Source organism: Patagioenas fasciata, chromosome W (assembly GCF_037038585.1).
Source record: "Patagioenas fasciata isolate bPatFas1 chromosome W, bPatFas1.hap1, whole genome shotgun sequence".
In the NCBI taxonomy this organism is placed as follows: domain Eukaryota; kingdom Metazoa; phylum Chordata; class Aves; order Columbiformes; family Columbidae; genus Patagioenas; species Patagioenas fasciata.
The window spans coordinates 48,790,467-48,807,063 of NC_092559.1; positions in this window are offsets into that span (position 1 = coordinate 48,790,467).

The following is a 16,597-nucleotide window of genomic DNA, read 5'->3' on the forward strand; positions in this document are numbered from 1 at the left end:
CTACTTATTCTACGGTCTCTGCTGCCATCTAACGTCCTTTTTTTTTTTTTGTGGGCATTACAGTCTCTTACAGTCCTTTTGGTGGTCATTTCTTCAGGGGTTGTTTCTCATCTTCATCACATGCCCGCTAACTCAACTCTATCTGTTGAGCAACACTAAGCAACATTGTATAGTCTTTGGTTAATTATTACTTCAGTATCCTGCTTCAGGTTCTATTTCTAAAGACCAGGTCTTGTTTCAGAAGAATATGCCGTAAATCTATGACAATCCTAACAACAGGGTGTAATTACTAAGCACGAAGTTACCTCTGGTACAAGGTCTACTTATACAAAGAACACTGTGGTTGGACAGTCTTAAAAAAAAATTGCTACACTCCTATATTTTCCTAAACTATATGGATCCTGTGATTTCTTAATTATTAGAAATATAACTTAAGAATCAGAAATACAGGTATCATATTAAGAAGTAGACTACCTTAATTTAATGATTTATTTGGTAAACTGCTTATAGAACTTGCTTGGCATAATTCACTTAGTCTAAGTAACTAAGTTTACTTAGGCTGCAAGCTGTGAACTTTCAAACTTTCTGCCTAGAATGGTCCCAGAATTGGTTCAAACTAGAAGGCAAGGGAGCTTTTGATCATCAGCAGGAGCTGCATCCCTAGAGATAAGTAAAAGAACAGAATAGCACATCTAAAGCAGACGAGAAACAGAAGAATGTTTTGGCTGTTGCCAAGGTCTTGTTTTCTTCCCAGCTGCAGGTGCAAAATAGCAGCTGAAGGACAAGACTTTTATTGACATTTAGTCTAGTCATGAAAAACAAACAACTACCCACAGAGATAAATGACTCACCTGACGAAAATGAAGAGATCCAAAAAATAACAGAGAGACTCCAGACTCTAATTTTACAGTTGGCCCAAATTGACACACGAGGGGTGGGAAGCTTAGACTGTAAGGGTATAATTGCCCAGGCTTTCCTTTGCTTGGGGTCCCTCTTCTGGAGGCACCCAGCTCAAGCTGATGTCTAAGCTGTACCTAATAAATAAATAATTTGTTTTAGAAGAATTTCTGGAATCCATGTCCGAGTCTCTGCTTTGGGAAACTTAGTGTGAGGAATGCAGTTGTGATTCGTGCTGAGAAAACGTTTAAGGGGAGTTTCCACAAGACAAATATGTTTACAGATATAACCAAATAAGGCACGAGCTCTGAATCTGAGGAAAATTAAAAGATAGTTAAGTTTTACGTAAAGAGTTGTGGAACTTGTTTTTGAAATTAAATGTACCATATGCACATGTGTATAGGAAAGGTGGGGGGGTGACGTGAAGGAGAAGGTGACCTTCTTGGGGTGACTGCCATGAAAAGGGGGGGGGGGGAGCTGGGTAGAAAAGACCCCTTAGCAACAACCTGGAGTCTGTGCACAAAGAAACTGAGGAAGAAAGAACTCTCCAACCACCAATGAGAAAGAGAGAAGACCCCTAGTGACAACCAACCACGGAGTCTGAGTGCAAGAAGGACTAGCTGAGGCAATAAAAAGAGTTAATCAGAAACCTAAGGTGTGCCTGTTGGTAGAGCATAGGCTCCCCTCACACCCAACGCTGTTTTGTTTATGCTTTAATGAACACGATTTAATGAATTGCATTAAACGTTGTTGTTAATGAGGAAAAAGCGTGAGTAATTTATTTCAATTGGTGACCCCGACGTGATAACCTTGGATAGCTCTGTGTTACCCCAGGTTCAAGGGGGGCACCTCACTTTAATAGTGGCCCTTGGACTCGGGTGTGCGGAGAGCTACCAACGTTATTCAAAATTAAAGCATAAGCAAAAGAATTGAGCTCACTCCCCCTGAATGACTGCAGTACACCTGTAATTCAATGTGCACGAAGACCCCAGCAGGAATAGTGGACTGTAAGTACTGCCAAGTTGGGTGGTCTAAATGGTGCTGAGTGTTGAATGTGTGAGACGTAACGTAGTTGCGAAGCAAGTGCGGAGTCCTTCTAGGTGCAGTTCCAACACCCCACGAGGGGTTTGGCCACCGAAGGGACGAAGCAAAAGAACACAGGAGTGAAAGAGCACCATCTGGGATAGGCCTGGGAAAGAGTAAATCCTTAGGTCCTCGTTATCTGGGGTCCCTAGAGGGATCCCAAGGGAAGTTAACAGGATCTCCAGAGAGATACCAAGCGGGATTAAATCCCAAGAGGTTGAGGGGGAGCGACCTTCCAGAGATAACCCTAGACAGTCCCTTGGGGGTTATGCTAGAAATCTGGGATGAAGAGAAGTTCACCCAAGGAAAAAGCAACGGATAAATGTACTCAAGGAGTGGACCCCCCAGTTTGTAACAAAATCCTGGAGAGATATAAGAAAGAAACTAGAGAAACTTGAAGAGATAAGGAGAAACAAAGAGTAAAGGAAAAATCTTAGTAGCTGCAGTGAAGGAGTGTCAAAAAAAGGAAGATAAAACGCCTCTTAGGGAAGAACAAAATTCGCAGAGAGGGAGAGTAGCCCCAATAAACCAAATACCAACTCCAGTAAATAGGGTGTCAGTCAACACAGTGTAACAAGAAGGCGTTCCTACTTGTTATTACCGTGGGAGAAAGGGGCATCTGCAGCAAAGTTGCAGAAAAAGGGAGCAGGATAAAAAGATGTTTAAAGAAGATAAATATGGATGTCAGGGATAAAACTCAAGATAGACCCCTATTACCATTAGATTACTCAGTTTTTTTTGGAGGAAAAAGGGCTGAAGGTTCCAAAAAAGCAAATTTCAATTCGTAGAGCTGGAGGTAAAGTACTTAGGACACTGGTTAATGAAAGGGCAGAAAAGATTAGACCCAGACCGAGTGTCAGGGATTATAGCCTTGCCTGTGCCAAAGAGTAAGTGAGAAGTCAGGCAATTGCTAGGACTTTTAGGATACTGCAGACAGTGAATAAAAAGCTATAGTAAGAAAGTAAATTTTTTATATGAGAAGCTAATAATGAATTCACTCAAATGGAGTGACGAAGATGAAGAATGTTTGGGAGTATTAAAGAACTCTCTGATGACTGCCCCTTTTTAAGTTTACCTGATGTAGGGAGACCATTTCAGCTTTTTGTAGAAACTACTAACCAAACTGCATATGCAGTACTGATCCAAGATTGGGCAGGGAGCAAGAAACCCATAGGATATTATTTGAAATTATTAGATCCTGTAAGCCGAGGATGGCCTACATGCTTACAAGCTTTAGTGGCAGTAGCTTTGTTAGTGAAAGAAGCTAAGAAGGTAACATTTGGGGGGAGATTAACAGTTTACACCCCGCACGATGTAAGAGGGATCTTACAACAGAAAGCAGAAAAATGGCTAACATATAGTAGAATGCTGAAATGCGAAACCATTCTCCTGACCTCCCCTCAGAGCTGAAAACAACGGGAGCTAGGAACCCGGCACAATTCCTGTTCGGAAATGTAGCCGAATCTTCAAAACATGATTGTGTACAAGTGATAGAACTGCAAACTAAAATTAGACCAGATTTAGAAGAAGAGGAATTAACTAAAGGAGAAAAATATTTTATTGATGGGTCCTCAAGAGTGGTAAATGGGAAACGAAAATCAGAATACGTGATAATAGATGGTAAGACCATGAGTGTTCTTGAGTCAGGATCTTTAAGCCCTGCATGGTCGGCGCAGGTTTGTGAACTTTTCGCTCTGTATTGAGCACTAGAACTTCTAAAAGGGAAAGAAGGTACCCTATATACAGATTTCAAGTACACTTATGGAGTGGTATACACATTTGGAAAAATTTGGTAAGAGAGAGGGCTCATTAACACTCAAGGGAAAGGGCTAGTACACCAGGAGTTAATAATCAGAGTGCTGCAAGCCCTGAGGGAGCTCTTAAGGATAGCAGTGGTTCATGTAAGGGGACATCAGAGAGGGACAGAGTTCAGAATTAAAGGGAATAATCTTGCCGAGTAGGAGGCCAGGGAAGCAGCAATGCTACCCTTAAAAGCAGTTGTTCTACAGCCTCTAAAAGAAGGATCAGAAAATATGAGGGAGAAGTCGTTTACCCCGAAAGAAAGGCAAGAATTAGAGAAGATAGGTGTAGAATTCAAGAATGGGGTATGTTGTTTTTTTTTTTTTTACCAGATCGTAGAGAGATGGTCCACAAAAATTAAGTTAGGGGAATTCTAAATTTACTATATCAGAAAACTCATTGGGGAACCAGAGCTCTCCGTGATCAGTTTTTGAAGTGTTTTGGGATGTTTTGGGAAGATATAAATACTTATTGGTTATAATAGACTAACTAACACACTGGGTGGAAGCCTTTCCTGTCATGAGAGCAACTGCTCAATTTGTAGTTAAAATGTTATTGGAACAAGATTATCTTTCCGGCACTATATCACCACTCTGAGTAACCCCACGATGGGAAGGACCTTTTCTTGTCTTATTAACTACAGAAACAGCCATCCATACTGCAGAAAAAGGATGGACGCACGCTTCCCATATTAAAGGACCAGTTGCTGCTGGAGATCAGTGGAAAGTGCTCCCCGGACCAGGGGAACTGCAATTGAAGATTACTTGAACCTCGGAGGTCCGGTGATCAACATCATTTGTGAAAAACTACGAGATAAGTTGATATCAATAGATCGTGATTACATTTGCTGTACTTAAATTGTAAAAGGGTGGCTGTGGCTGTTCTCTGAGGAGCTCATTCTGTTAAACAGAAAATAGCGTAGAAGTTCTCAGTCTAACCGAGATGTGTAGCAGAGTGAGACAGGGTGAGTCACCTCGTGAGACTCCACAATAAATTGGCTGTCGAGAACCTGGATGCACATGCAACCCATTCATATGTATAAGGTGCCTTTACTGTAAAAGCTTGTGGTATAAGCATACTTTTGGAGGGTATTTCTCATTGGGACTTTGCCCAGAGTGCACTAGGGAAGAATGCAAGAATACAGCAGCCCAGTTGGGAATATTAGAGGTTATGAGAAGGATAGAATTAGATAGCAGAGAGTGGTGGGAGTTATTTCTAAATGGTACAAGAGGAGGTCTAAAGAGTAGACCCATTATAGAGCAAATTGAATGCCGAAAAAGGAATAGCATTCCTTGCTGTTCCTGTCATATGTGGGGAGCAAAAGCCAAGAGTTGGGAGGCAATGAAACACTGCCATGCAAAGAGGCAAGATAAGTGGGAAAAACAGGGACACTACCCTTGCTGCTGAGAAGAAAAGTCACTCAGCTGCCAGCTGCAACCCGGTAGGCCTGAGAGGCAGGGGGAGTAAGTGCCCAGTTATACCCATGTTGCTGTTACTGGTGAACTACTTCCACTTTGGCTTAGCTAATCCCTGTAGCAAATGCTATCAAATGATTAAATATGGCACACGAACAGAAACTGCTCTTGCATTTCACACACACATAAATTCAGGGTGTTATGATAAAAGTAATTTAGAAAAGTGTGTGATTTCAAATTATCAGTTATGGGTAGCACTGAATTTAGGAAAAGGAGGGCTAGGAGTGGGATCTGTCACCTGCCCAAAAGGACAAGTAAATATCTGCTTTACCCAAACAGGAATGTGGGGATATTCTGATGGGGGTGGAGTCCAAGACCAATACAAAGAAGAGCTAGTTAAACACGTAATTGATCATTTACAAGGGAGAGAAAAGGGTTGCCAGCCTGAATATAGTCCATGGTATGAAACATTAAAGTTAAGAGAAAAGGAGTGGGATTTACCCACTCCAGGGAAATATTTATTTATAGACCTGTCCTGGTTTTGTTAAAAACAAGTTTCTCTTTTAGTGAATTTGCCTGTCAGCTAAAGCCTTCATGTTAGTTGCATTTTCCTGGAGAACCCAACACATGTTTTGGTTAAACCTAGCAATGGAATGCAAACTTATTGATAAGCACGGATGGACATCTTGCGAGAGGGGCAACGAGAAACTGATGACCGAGAGACTGACCAATGGTGTATAACATTCCATTCACGTGAATACTTCATATAAAAGTGGGAGATCACGAGGATCTCGGCCCTTTTTTCCCTTTTTTCCTTCCTTTCTGCTTATGGCTGACATTAGGAGAGGACCTTGCTGGTCGTCCCTGCGAACTGAGGCCTAGTGAGAGACTGAATCCAGCTCCGGTTGGCTACAGAGTCTAATCCAGGACTTTGGGTGCTGGCTCTGCAGTTGCTGAGACTTACAAGATTGGTTTTGTATATTTTGTATTATTTTCTCTATTCTTATTAGTAGCATTAGTAAAACATCTTTAACTTTTCCAACTCTCTTCTCTCTGTCCTTCTTTCCCTCCCGATCGCCTGTCCTGAGTGGGAAGGGGGGAGAGGGAGGGGCAAAAAGGGGGAAGTGGGGGGGAGAAGAGGTTAACAATACATCTGCCAGGGTTTGATTGTCACCCCGCAATCTTAACCCTCGACAAGACCTTATGGAAAGAATAGTCTGTTGGAGAATGGCTTGGAAATGGGGGACATGGATCTGCGGACTGGTTGTACAAGCAGAGCCCATTCTGAAGACTTTAGCACAATTAGTAAGGTTAGGCCACGGTGGGAACCGCTGACTGTTTCAGTAAAATCAGCAAGGTCACTGAGACCTTGGCAGAGTTTCACAAACAGCTTTCAACAGCACTACAATGTAGAATAAGCATAGCTAGCAGCTGCAAGTAGGAGGACCATCCAAATGTACTGTTAGAGCTTAAGCCAATTAGAAGGTGACAGGTATGCATAATTATCGTGAACTGTATAAGTATATGCTATTCGGGCTAATAAATCGAACTATGCTTTATCACTAATATTGAGTCGACCTGCGTGTTCCTCCGCCACTCAAAATAGTCCAGGAACTAAATGTTTCCTCGTGATGGATATGTGGAGGATCTAGGATGAACAGAGCAATGGCCCTGGAAGGGGGGGAAAGTATTGAACCAAAACAACTATTAGTTTGGAATAGAACACATGTATCGAAAGAATTAAGGCCTTGAAATTGATAGCTAAGCAATTGTCATCAACCAGAGCAGCAGTATATCAAAATCGAGTAGCCTTAGATTATCTTTTAGCTGAAGAAGGGGGTGTCTGTGGAAAATTGAATACTTCTGAATGTTGTTTGGAAATAGATGATAATGGAGAAGCCATCATAAAAATAGTAGAAGAGATAAAAAGAGTAGTGCATGTACCAGTACAGAAATGGAATTCTATACTTACCAACCACTGGTGGAATAAATTATTTGGGGGAGTCTGGTGGAAGAAAATAGGGTTCATGATATTATGTGCATTTCTTGGTTTACTGTTTGTGCCATGTATGATCCCACGCTTTATTCGGTTAATACATTCAGTAGTCCAAGGCATGCAAATCTCAGCCATGCCTATAGGCCCTAAAATGGCAATACAAGGAAAGATGTATAAACTAAAGATTTTAAAAGATAACACCAAACTGATCCTAGTGGTCACTAGGCAAGTACTAGCTAATTTTGAGGCCAAAGCATGAATCAATAGGATAAAAAGAAAAAGGGGGGAATTGTGAGATATCCAGTGGTGATTCGTGCCGAGAAAATGTTTAAGGGGAATTTCCACAAGACAAATATGTTTACAGATATAACCAAATAAGGCACGAGCTCTGAATCTGAGGAAAATTAAAAGATAGTTAAGTTTTACGTAAAGAGTTGTGGAACTTGTTTTTGAAATTAAATGTACCATATGCACATGTGTATAGGAAAGGTGGGGGGGTGACGTGAAGGAGAAGGTGACCTTCCTGGGGCGACCGCCACGAAAAGGGGGGGAAACCGGGTAGAAAAGACCCCTTAGCAACAACCTGGAGTCTGCGCACAAAGAAACTGACACTGAGGAAGAAAGAACTCTCCAACCACCAATGAGAAAGAGAGAAGACCCCTAGTGACAACCAACCACGGAGTCTGAGTGCAAGAAGGACTAGCCGAGGCAATAAAAAGAGTTCATCAGAAACCTAAGGTGTGCCTGTTGGTAGAGCATAGGCTCCCCTCACACCCAGCGCTGTTTTGTTTATGCTTTAATGAACATGATTTAATGAATTGCATTAAACGTTGTTAATGAGGAAAAAGCGTGAGTAATTTATTTCATTAGGAAAAAAAAAAAACTTTCCTCAACAGTGGGTCCCCTATGGGGCCATAAGTCCTGCCAACAAACCTGCTCCAGCGTGGGTTCCTCTCTATCCACAGGTCCTTCCAGGAGCCTGCTCCAGCAGGGGTTTCCCACAGGGTCACAGCCTCCATCAGGCATCCACCTGCTCTGGGGTGAGGTCCTCCATGGGCTGCAGGTGGATATCTGCTCCACCGTTAATCTCCATGGGCTCTGGGGGGACAGTCTACCTTACTGTGGTCTTCACCACAGGCTACAGAGGAATCTCTTCTCTGGCATCTAGAGCACCTCTTCTCTATTCTTCTTCACTGACCTTGGTGTCTGCGTAGTTGTTTCTCTCACATATTCCCACTCCTCTCTTGTGGCTGCTGCTGGTGGTGTGCAGATTTTTTCTCCCCTTCTTAAATATGTTATCATAGAGGCGCTACTGCTGTTGCTGATTGGCTTGGCCTTGGCCAGCGTGGGTCCGTCTTGGAGCTGGCTGGCATTGGGTCTATTGGACATAGGGGAAGCTTCTAGCAGCTCCTCACAGAAGCCACCCCTGTAGTGCCCTCCCCCTCTCAAACCTTGCCACACAAACCCAATACATTATGTGTGGAGGGGTTTCGTTAGATGGAGATATGTTGTTGAATTAGTCAGGCCCAAAGGAATCTCAAGGCCACTTCAAGAAGCTGAGAACAGAATCTGCTGTGAGAAAGAGGGGCGTTTCTTCATTAACAGGGCCTCAGCATGGCATGAGTCGCCGGACCTATCATCGGTGGGGCTCCAGCGTGTGGACTGCCCGTGATACTCATTTAGCGAATCCATGCTTGGAGCATGGACGCGTGATTAGAGAATAGTTGCATATATAAGGAGGCTTGTTTCTGTAATAAATGGCTTTGCGTGATTCACATTGAATCGGAATGCTGAGTCCTTTATCGCTCCAATAATTATGTATTTCAGACAATCTCTCAGATAAATAATTTATCGTATACATGGTCCAAATCAATAATTCATTAATGTTTAGTAACTTCAAAAACAAAATCTCTACCTAAATGCTGCCACTGGCTCTTATCTACATGGTAAACTGATCTTCTGAAGAAGATCAAAACTTCCTGGTGAGTGCAGTTCAGACTAACACTGCAATTTGAGCAAAATACCACAATAAATACAGAGCTTAAATATTTTTGAATGTTTAGGAGATTCCTCTACTTCTCACTTGAAGTAAAGTTGTTTTTCCAGATGTTTAACGCATAACTGTCAAAATAGCTGTCCAAATCTTCTACTTAATTTGAATCAGTATTTACTCATGTAAAACATAAACCCAGGTATCCTGAGCGAAAGATGTGGCAAGTGGTTTTCACGGCAATATCTGGAATTTTCTTGCTATTAGCAGAGAATTCTTTGTGGGTTAAGTATCATCAAGCGAACCTAATAATTGGTACCAAACTAGACCTAGCTGCAACATTAAGCTACATAGTTCAAGAAACAAGTTATTTCCACCTCCTTTGGCAGAACCCATATGCTGCTCTTAAAGTAAAGGGAATTTACAACTTACCCAGAAATCGGGCTAAATTTGGGGTAGTCACTCCTGTCCGAATTCTTCCCCCCACCTCTACATTCTGCTTTTATAAAAGCATGAGGGAGAGGGAATTTTCTCTTTCAGTATTTGAAACATACATTTACATTCAATCATTCATTTTATGCACCACTTCTGATCATTCTGATACATTTATGCCCAACATGAAAAATAGTATTGGTATCTACAATAATGTAAACTACAAATAAACAGACAACATTTGAGTCCATACTGTTACTGATGCTGGTCATCAACCTCGGTATTGTTACATACTATGCAGGGTGGACTTAATTTTCTTTTTTTTTTTACGAGTGAGAAACTGGAACTGTCTTAGCATGTCTTAAATGTTGCTTTTCCTAGACTAATTGTATACACAGATAAGTAGAGATAAAAACATGTAATCATAAACACAATATCATTTGAAGGAGAAAAAAACAAACAGAAAACAACAATAAAAAACACACTCTTGGAATTTTTCTCCCACAATAGTACAGGTTGATGCAGACTTCAGTAGTGGCAGATGATATGTGAAATATATCAATTTGCATATGACACAGCTTCTCTGTTTATTTTAGCAATGGCCCATTGAAGCTTGCTGAAACATTGAGGATAAAGTTAGTGAAGCCTGTAACAAGATTTTGTTTGGAGAAACCCTATATGCAAAATTAACAGCAGGTTATGTTATGAATATTATAAGCCTTGCTGGAAAACCTTTTATTGTCTGCGTTGGTTAAACCACATGCTATTAGCACCAGTATCTAAAAAATAGGCTATAGATATCTATAGCATAAATGTACTACTAATCAATGCATATGGTTATTATATTTTTATCAGTTAAATTTGTATCTGATAAATGCCTTTTCTTAATTAAAAAACCCCCGTATATTGCACTTCTAAAGAGTTAATCATAAAGCATTTTTACTTAACTTATCAGTTACTGAAGTTGGAATGAGTCTTGCCTTAAACTCCCTACCTGCTCTCATGTTGGTAATCGATCTTTCTCTCTCCCCTGTGGGGAGATTGTGATAAACTTAGAAAACTAGCAGGAACAGTGTTTTAAATGATTTAAGAAAGAGAATAAGAACAATCATTTCATTCTCTTTTCTTCATATAAGTACGATACCTTCAGAGGGAGGGAGGGAGGGAGGGAGGGAGGGAGGGAAGGAAGGAAGGAAGGAAGGAAGGAAGGAAGGAAGGAAGGAAGGGAGGGGAGAGTAAGTCAACAACTCTGCTTTTCTGCAAAAAATAAGGAAACAGCAGATAACAATCTCATTTTCACACAAATGAAATATTTGCAAACATAAATATAACTAAAAGGAATTCCTCAAGTATTATATATATATGTGGAGGGGTTTCGTTAGAAGGAGATATGTTGTTGAATTAGTCAGGCCCAAAGGAATCTCAAGGCCACTTCAAGAAGCTGAGAACAGAATCTGCTGTGAGAAAGAGGGGCGTTTCTTCATTAACAGGGCCTCAGCATGGCGTGAGTCGTCGGACCTATCATCAGTGGGGCTCCAGCGTGTGGACTGCCCATGATACTCATTTAGCGAATCCATGCTTGGAGCGTGGATTCGTGATTAGAGAATAGTTGCGTATATAAGGAGACATGCTTCTGTAATAAATGGCTTTGCGTGATTCACATTGAATCGGAGTGCTGAGTCCTTTATCGTTCCAACAAATGGTGACCCCGATGTGATACTCCGAACGGCGTCTCACTAAGGTCGGGGAAAAGCCTGGAGCGGCCCAGCCGGAGGTGGATCAGCTGGACTGAGAGCTGGGCAGAGGCATACGGACGTTCCGCAGATAAATTTTGTTGAAGGCGGCCCCGGAAAAGGTGAGCAGTTGGGAGAAGGAGGAGGGAAGAGTGAAGTTATGGGGCAGAATATATCCTCTGAGGAAGAAGCTATAGTTAAACTCCTCCTGCATATTCTCTCTATGAGAGGATTTAAATATGAAGAAAGTAACATACGTAGACTGTTGGTTTGGTGTAGAACTAACGGCTACCCGACAGAAGCTGAGAAAGCTTTTAAAATTGAACTTTGGGACGATATAGGGCAGAAATTATGGGATAAGGTTAGCGACGGAGATAAAGAAGCTAAATCATTAGCGACTACATGGAAGCTTATAATTTCCACCTTAAAAGAATTTAAGGCTGAGCGGGTTGCGGTTACTGGAATTTTTGCAGCGATGCAGCCTGATAAGAACTCTAAAAATAACTGTGAAGCTTATCCAGTTCGTGTTTTCGATACCCTTCCTGCTCCATGCGCTGTTGTGCCTTCGGCGCCCCCGATGGTGTTAGCAATCAGGACACATAACCACGGGTGTAGTTATATGCGGTGCTTTATTTCAGCGCTGGGAAACCAGGGGTTCGCACCCAAAGCTGACTTCAGCGGTCAGTTTAAGTTGCACAGTATTTATACAGTCCATTCACATACATATTCATATATTCATTTAGGATTATTAGAATATGTAATAGTTACTCAACATTTATTGCAACATCGATTGCAACACCTTGGAATTACTTTGATCATGCGCAGTGTCCCCTGGTGGTCTTTCAGGGGGTCTTCAGGATGAAGTAAGTAGTCTTCATCGCTTCTGTCCTTTTCACCTTTGGGTACTGCGCATGCGCACTACTCTATAATTGCATAACTGCTGACTAGCTTAATTTCCAGAGATACTGTGTATATTTCTTCTCATTCTAGGCATATTTGGGCTAACATAAATGCTAGGTTGATAAGATAAGAATATACTCAAATCCCTTATTAGGTAAAACACAATATGCAAAGGATAAATCAGTTTTGCACCTGTTCCAGAAGGGAACATCTTGTAAAATTGATTCTGTTACTAACAATGATACAACAGTCTGGGGCGGAGGGAGGAAAATTACCGAGCGGATGGCCTCCTGTACCATCACACGACCCTGGAGAGACCAAGAAGTCCAAAGAACTGGAGTCAGATAATTTGTCAAAAGGACTGGTGAAAGTTGAGAATGCTAAAGTCGTAAATAAGTGTAATATCAATTCTTTTACTGATTCGTGTCCGCCTTCACCGCCTTTTACCCTTCTAACTCCTACAAGAGAACAGAAGGAGTCGCCGGATAAGAACTGGGCAAAAGAACTGTGTGAAAGATCAGATCAGCTATTAGCGAGTGAATCCAACAGTCAGCAATATCAAGCTATGAGAGAGGTGCCTGAAACCAACAAAGCAGCCAAATCATTTGCAACTGTTAATCAGGGTCCCAATGAGAATTACATGCAATTTATTGACCACCTTCAAGAGACCATCAATAAGCAGGTTGAAAACTTAGAAGTTAAGGAAGCACTGGTGTTGAAATTAGCAGTAGAAAATGCTAATGTTTGCTATCAGCATGTTATTTGCGAGTTTTACAGTACATATTATGTGTTCCTGTGTACCGTCTCTCTGAAAATCAAGCAGCTTGTCAGGAATGTGAGTTAATTGTTTCACTAGTTGTTTTTAGTGCACCGTAAAACCTTCTCCCGCTTTTCCCACCCACGCTGCAAGCAGCCCTGTGCTTCCCCCCCCTTCCCCCACCCCCTCAAGGTTTTTACTTGCAAGATGGGGTCAGGAATTATTGTTTTCAGTTGTGTCCCTAAAAAATCGGTATTGGGAGGTGTTTTAAAACATAGGAAAGCACTCGGACAAGAAATCATTAAATCATTTCAGACAGTTTTACAGGTGGGGCGATTTGAACTTCAACAAGCTGAGAAAGAATTAACTGATAACACACAGGTCAGAAAACTTGTTAAAGTCTGCAAGATGCTTTCCTTATTAACCTGTTTTCTTTGTGGGTATCTGTTTAAGCATGTTGCAATTTTGATAGGTCTTTGTTACATGGTACGATAAGTTCACAGTCTGTTAAATCATGAGATTCCGTTGACTCAAAATGTGCATTTTGTGATAATATAGAAGAACATGAGTAATTTAGTTCTTTACTGCGTGTATGTGATGTCTATCCCTGTTTCTCTATTAGGACGAGATGTGTTAGGACAACTAGGAGCAACTCTGGTGACAAAACAACAGCATTTCTAGAAGCGGCCATTGATGATGGGCGACCAGTACTGAAATTACAGTGGAAAAATGATGATCCAGTATGGGTAAATCAATGGTCGCTCAGTAAAGAAAAACTCGCCCATGTCAAAGAGCTAGTACAGGAACAGCTTGAAAAAGGGCATTTAGAGCCGTCTACAAGTCCCTGGAATACTCCTGTGTTTACTATTCAGAAAAAATCAAAGAAATGGAGGTTGTTACATGATCTTCGAAAAATTAATGATACCATGGAAGACATGGGAGCATTACAGCCGGGATTACCATCCCCTGTCATGATTCCAGAAAATTGGCAGATCTTAATAATTGACTTGAAAGATTGTTTTTTCACCATTGCTTTGCATCCTGATGACTGTAAACGTTTTGCATTTTCCATAAATTCTGTAAATAAGGCTGAACCTGCGAAAAGGTATCAATGGGTAGTTTTGCCACAGGGAATGAAAAATTCCCCAACTATGTGTCAAATTTATGTAGCTTGGGCCTTGCAATCAATCAGAAAATCTCATCCTGAGTTAGTGATTTACCACTACATGGATGACATATTAATAGCTGGGGAAACTTTTTTGACTGATTTGTTGATAAATGAAGTATCTGATACATTGCAGCATAGAGGATTGCAAATTGCTCCAGAAAAGGTACAAATTCAACCAGCATGGAAATATCTTGGTTGGGAAATTTCTCAGTCCACAGTGAAACCTCAGAAAATAGTATGTCGGCCTGTCATTCCATCCTTAAATGATGTGCAGAAACTAGTGGGTGATCTGAATTGGGTCCGGACCATTTGTGGGATCACTAATGAGGATTTGGCTCCAATTGTAAAAGGGGATAGTGACATTAGCTCTCCTAGAACGCTTACTGCTGAGGCGGAAGCTGCTCTGAAAAGGATTATGTCCAAACTTGTAAAAGCTTTCAGCCATAGGTGGAACCCAGATTATGTAATCGGACTACTAATTGTAAACAATACTAACTATCCTTTTGCTCTCATAATGCAATGGACAACTGGTAAGGAGCCGTTAAAGATGTTAGAGTGGGTGTTTTTGCATTTTCAACTCAAACGAACCATTACAACCAGGGCTGAGGTCTTTGCTCAGCTTATAATGAAAGGTAGGCAGAGAATACTTGAAATTTCAGGGGCTGAGCCTGCATATATCATTGTTCCCCTCGTTTCAGAATATTTACAGAGGGCTTTGCAGAACTCCTTACCTTTTCAGATTGCGTTATTAGATTCTCAAGCTTTAATTAAGACATTTTCCCCTCCACACAAGTTAATGTCAGTTTTGAATATGGGATCAATGGAGGAGGGTCCCCCTCTTCTCTCAGAATTTCCTGTTAAAGGACCCACAGTGTTCACTGACGCAGGGGGTTTAATGCAGAAAGCAGCAATTACATGGAAAACAGATGGAAAATGGCACAATGTGATACTAACTGACCTGAAAGGATCGACTCAGCATTTGGAACTCAGGGAATTGTTTATCGGATTTGCTCATAGCCCAGTGAATATTGTTTGTGATTCTTTGTATGTGGTAGGTGTGGTAGCTCGCATTGAAAGATCATTGCTCAAAGAGGTTCAGGATGCACAACTGATGTCTTTGTTCAAGCAATTATGATTGTTGGTCGAAGAGAGACAACACCGATACTTCATAACACATATCCGTAGTCATCTGACAATTCAAGGCGATTTAGCTGAAGGAAACCGCCGAGCTGATTTTCTTGTATCTCCTGCCTGGGTTCCACCTCCGATAGATAGGTTTGGGCAAGCAGTACACTCTCATAGTTTCTTCCATCAGTCTGCTCAGGTCTTACAGCGGCAATTTTCATTGTCCGAAAGTGAAGCCCGAGGTATTGTTAAAAGTTGTGCAGATTGTCAGCGCATCTCAGTAGGGCTGGGTGCAGGAGTCAATCCAAGAGGATTAGGAGCCTTGGAATTGTGGCAAATGGATGTCACACATGTCCCTGAATTTGGCAGGCTGAAGTATGTGCATATGTCTATTGATACATATTCTTTCGCCATATGGGCCACTGCTCAGACTGGTGAAACTAGTTCACATGTGCAACAACATTTACGCTCTGCTTTTGCAGCTTTGGGAGTTCCTGCACAGGTCAAGACAGACAACGCACCTGGTTATATCGCCAAAGCTACTGCCACCTTTTTTCAGTTGTGGGGTGTTAAGCACATTACAGGGATACCAAATTCTCGTACTGGTCAGGCCTTGGTAGAAAGGATGAATTGAACTCTCAAGCATCAGCTTGACAAACAAAAAGGGGGAACTGACTGTACTACTCCACATGACAGACTAAGCAAAGCATTATATGTCTTGAACTTTTTACGCCTTCCGCAAGGGTTCGACATTCCACCTATGATTCGTCATGGAACAAGCTTAAAAGGACACTTGACAGACCTCAGAGAAAATCAATGTCAGGTCAAAATACGCAATGGAGTTACTAGTGAATGGGAGGGTCCTTTCCAATTAATAACTTGGGGAAAGGGTTATGCTTGTGTCATTACAGACCAAGGATCAAAATGGATTCCTGCGAAATGGATCAAGCCATGGCTGAATAAAGACAACAAAGATTCGACAGATGCAGAAGGACAGGAGGGAGATAAGTTGTGAGAATTGTCTCAAATGTAAACCATGAATTCTTATTCAGTGTTATAGATGCTTCTAGACCCAGTGGTCTAAAAGCTTATTAGTAAACAGATAAGGTACCTTCCATAGAGAATGCTAATTTGAACAGATAGTAAGAGTTCCAAAAGGGTGATATAACAATGAGATAATCTATGCATAGGTAAGGTAAAAGTATAAGATATTTCTACCATGGTAACCTAATTTAGCAACTGGTAAGGTTTTAAAAGAGATATTAAGATTAAGCTATAGATCTTTTAAATAGGTTAATATA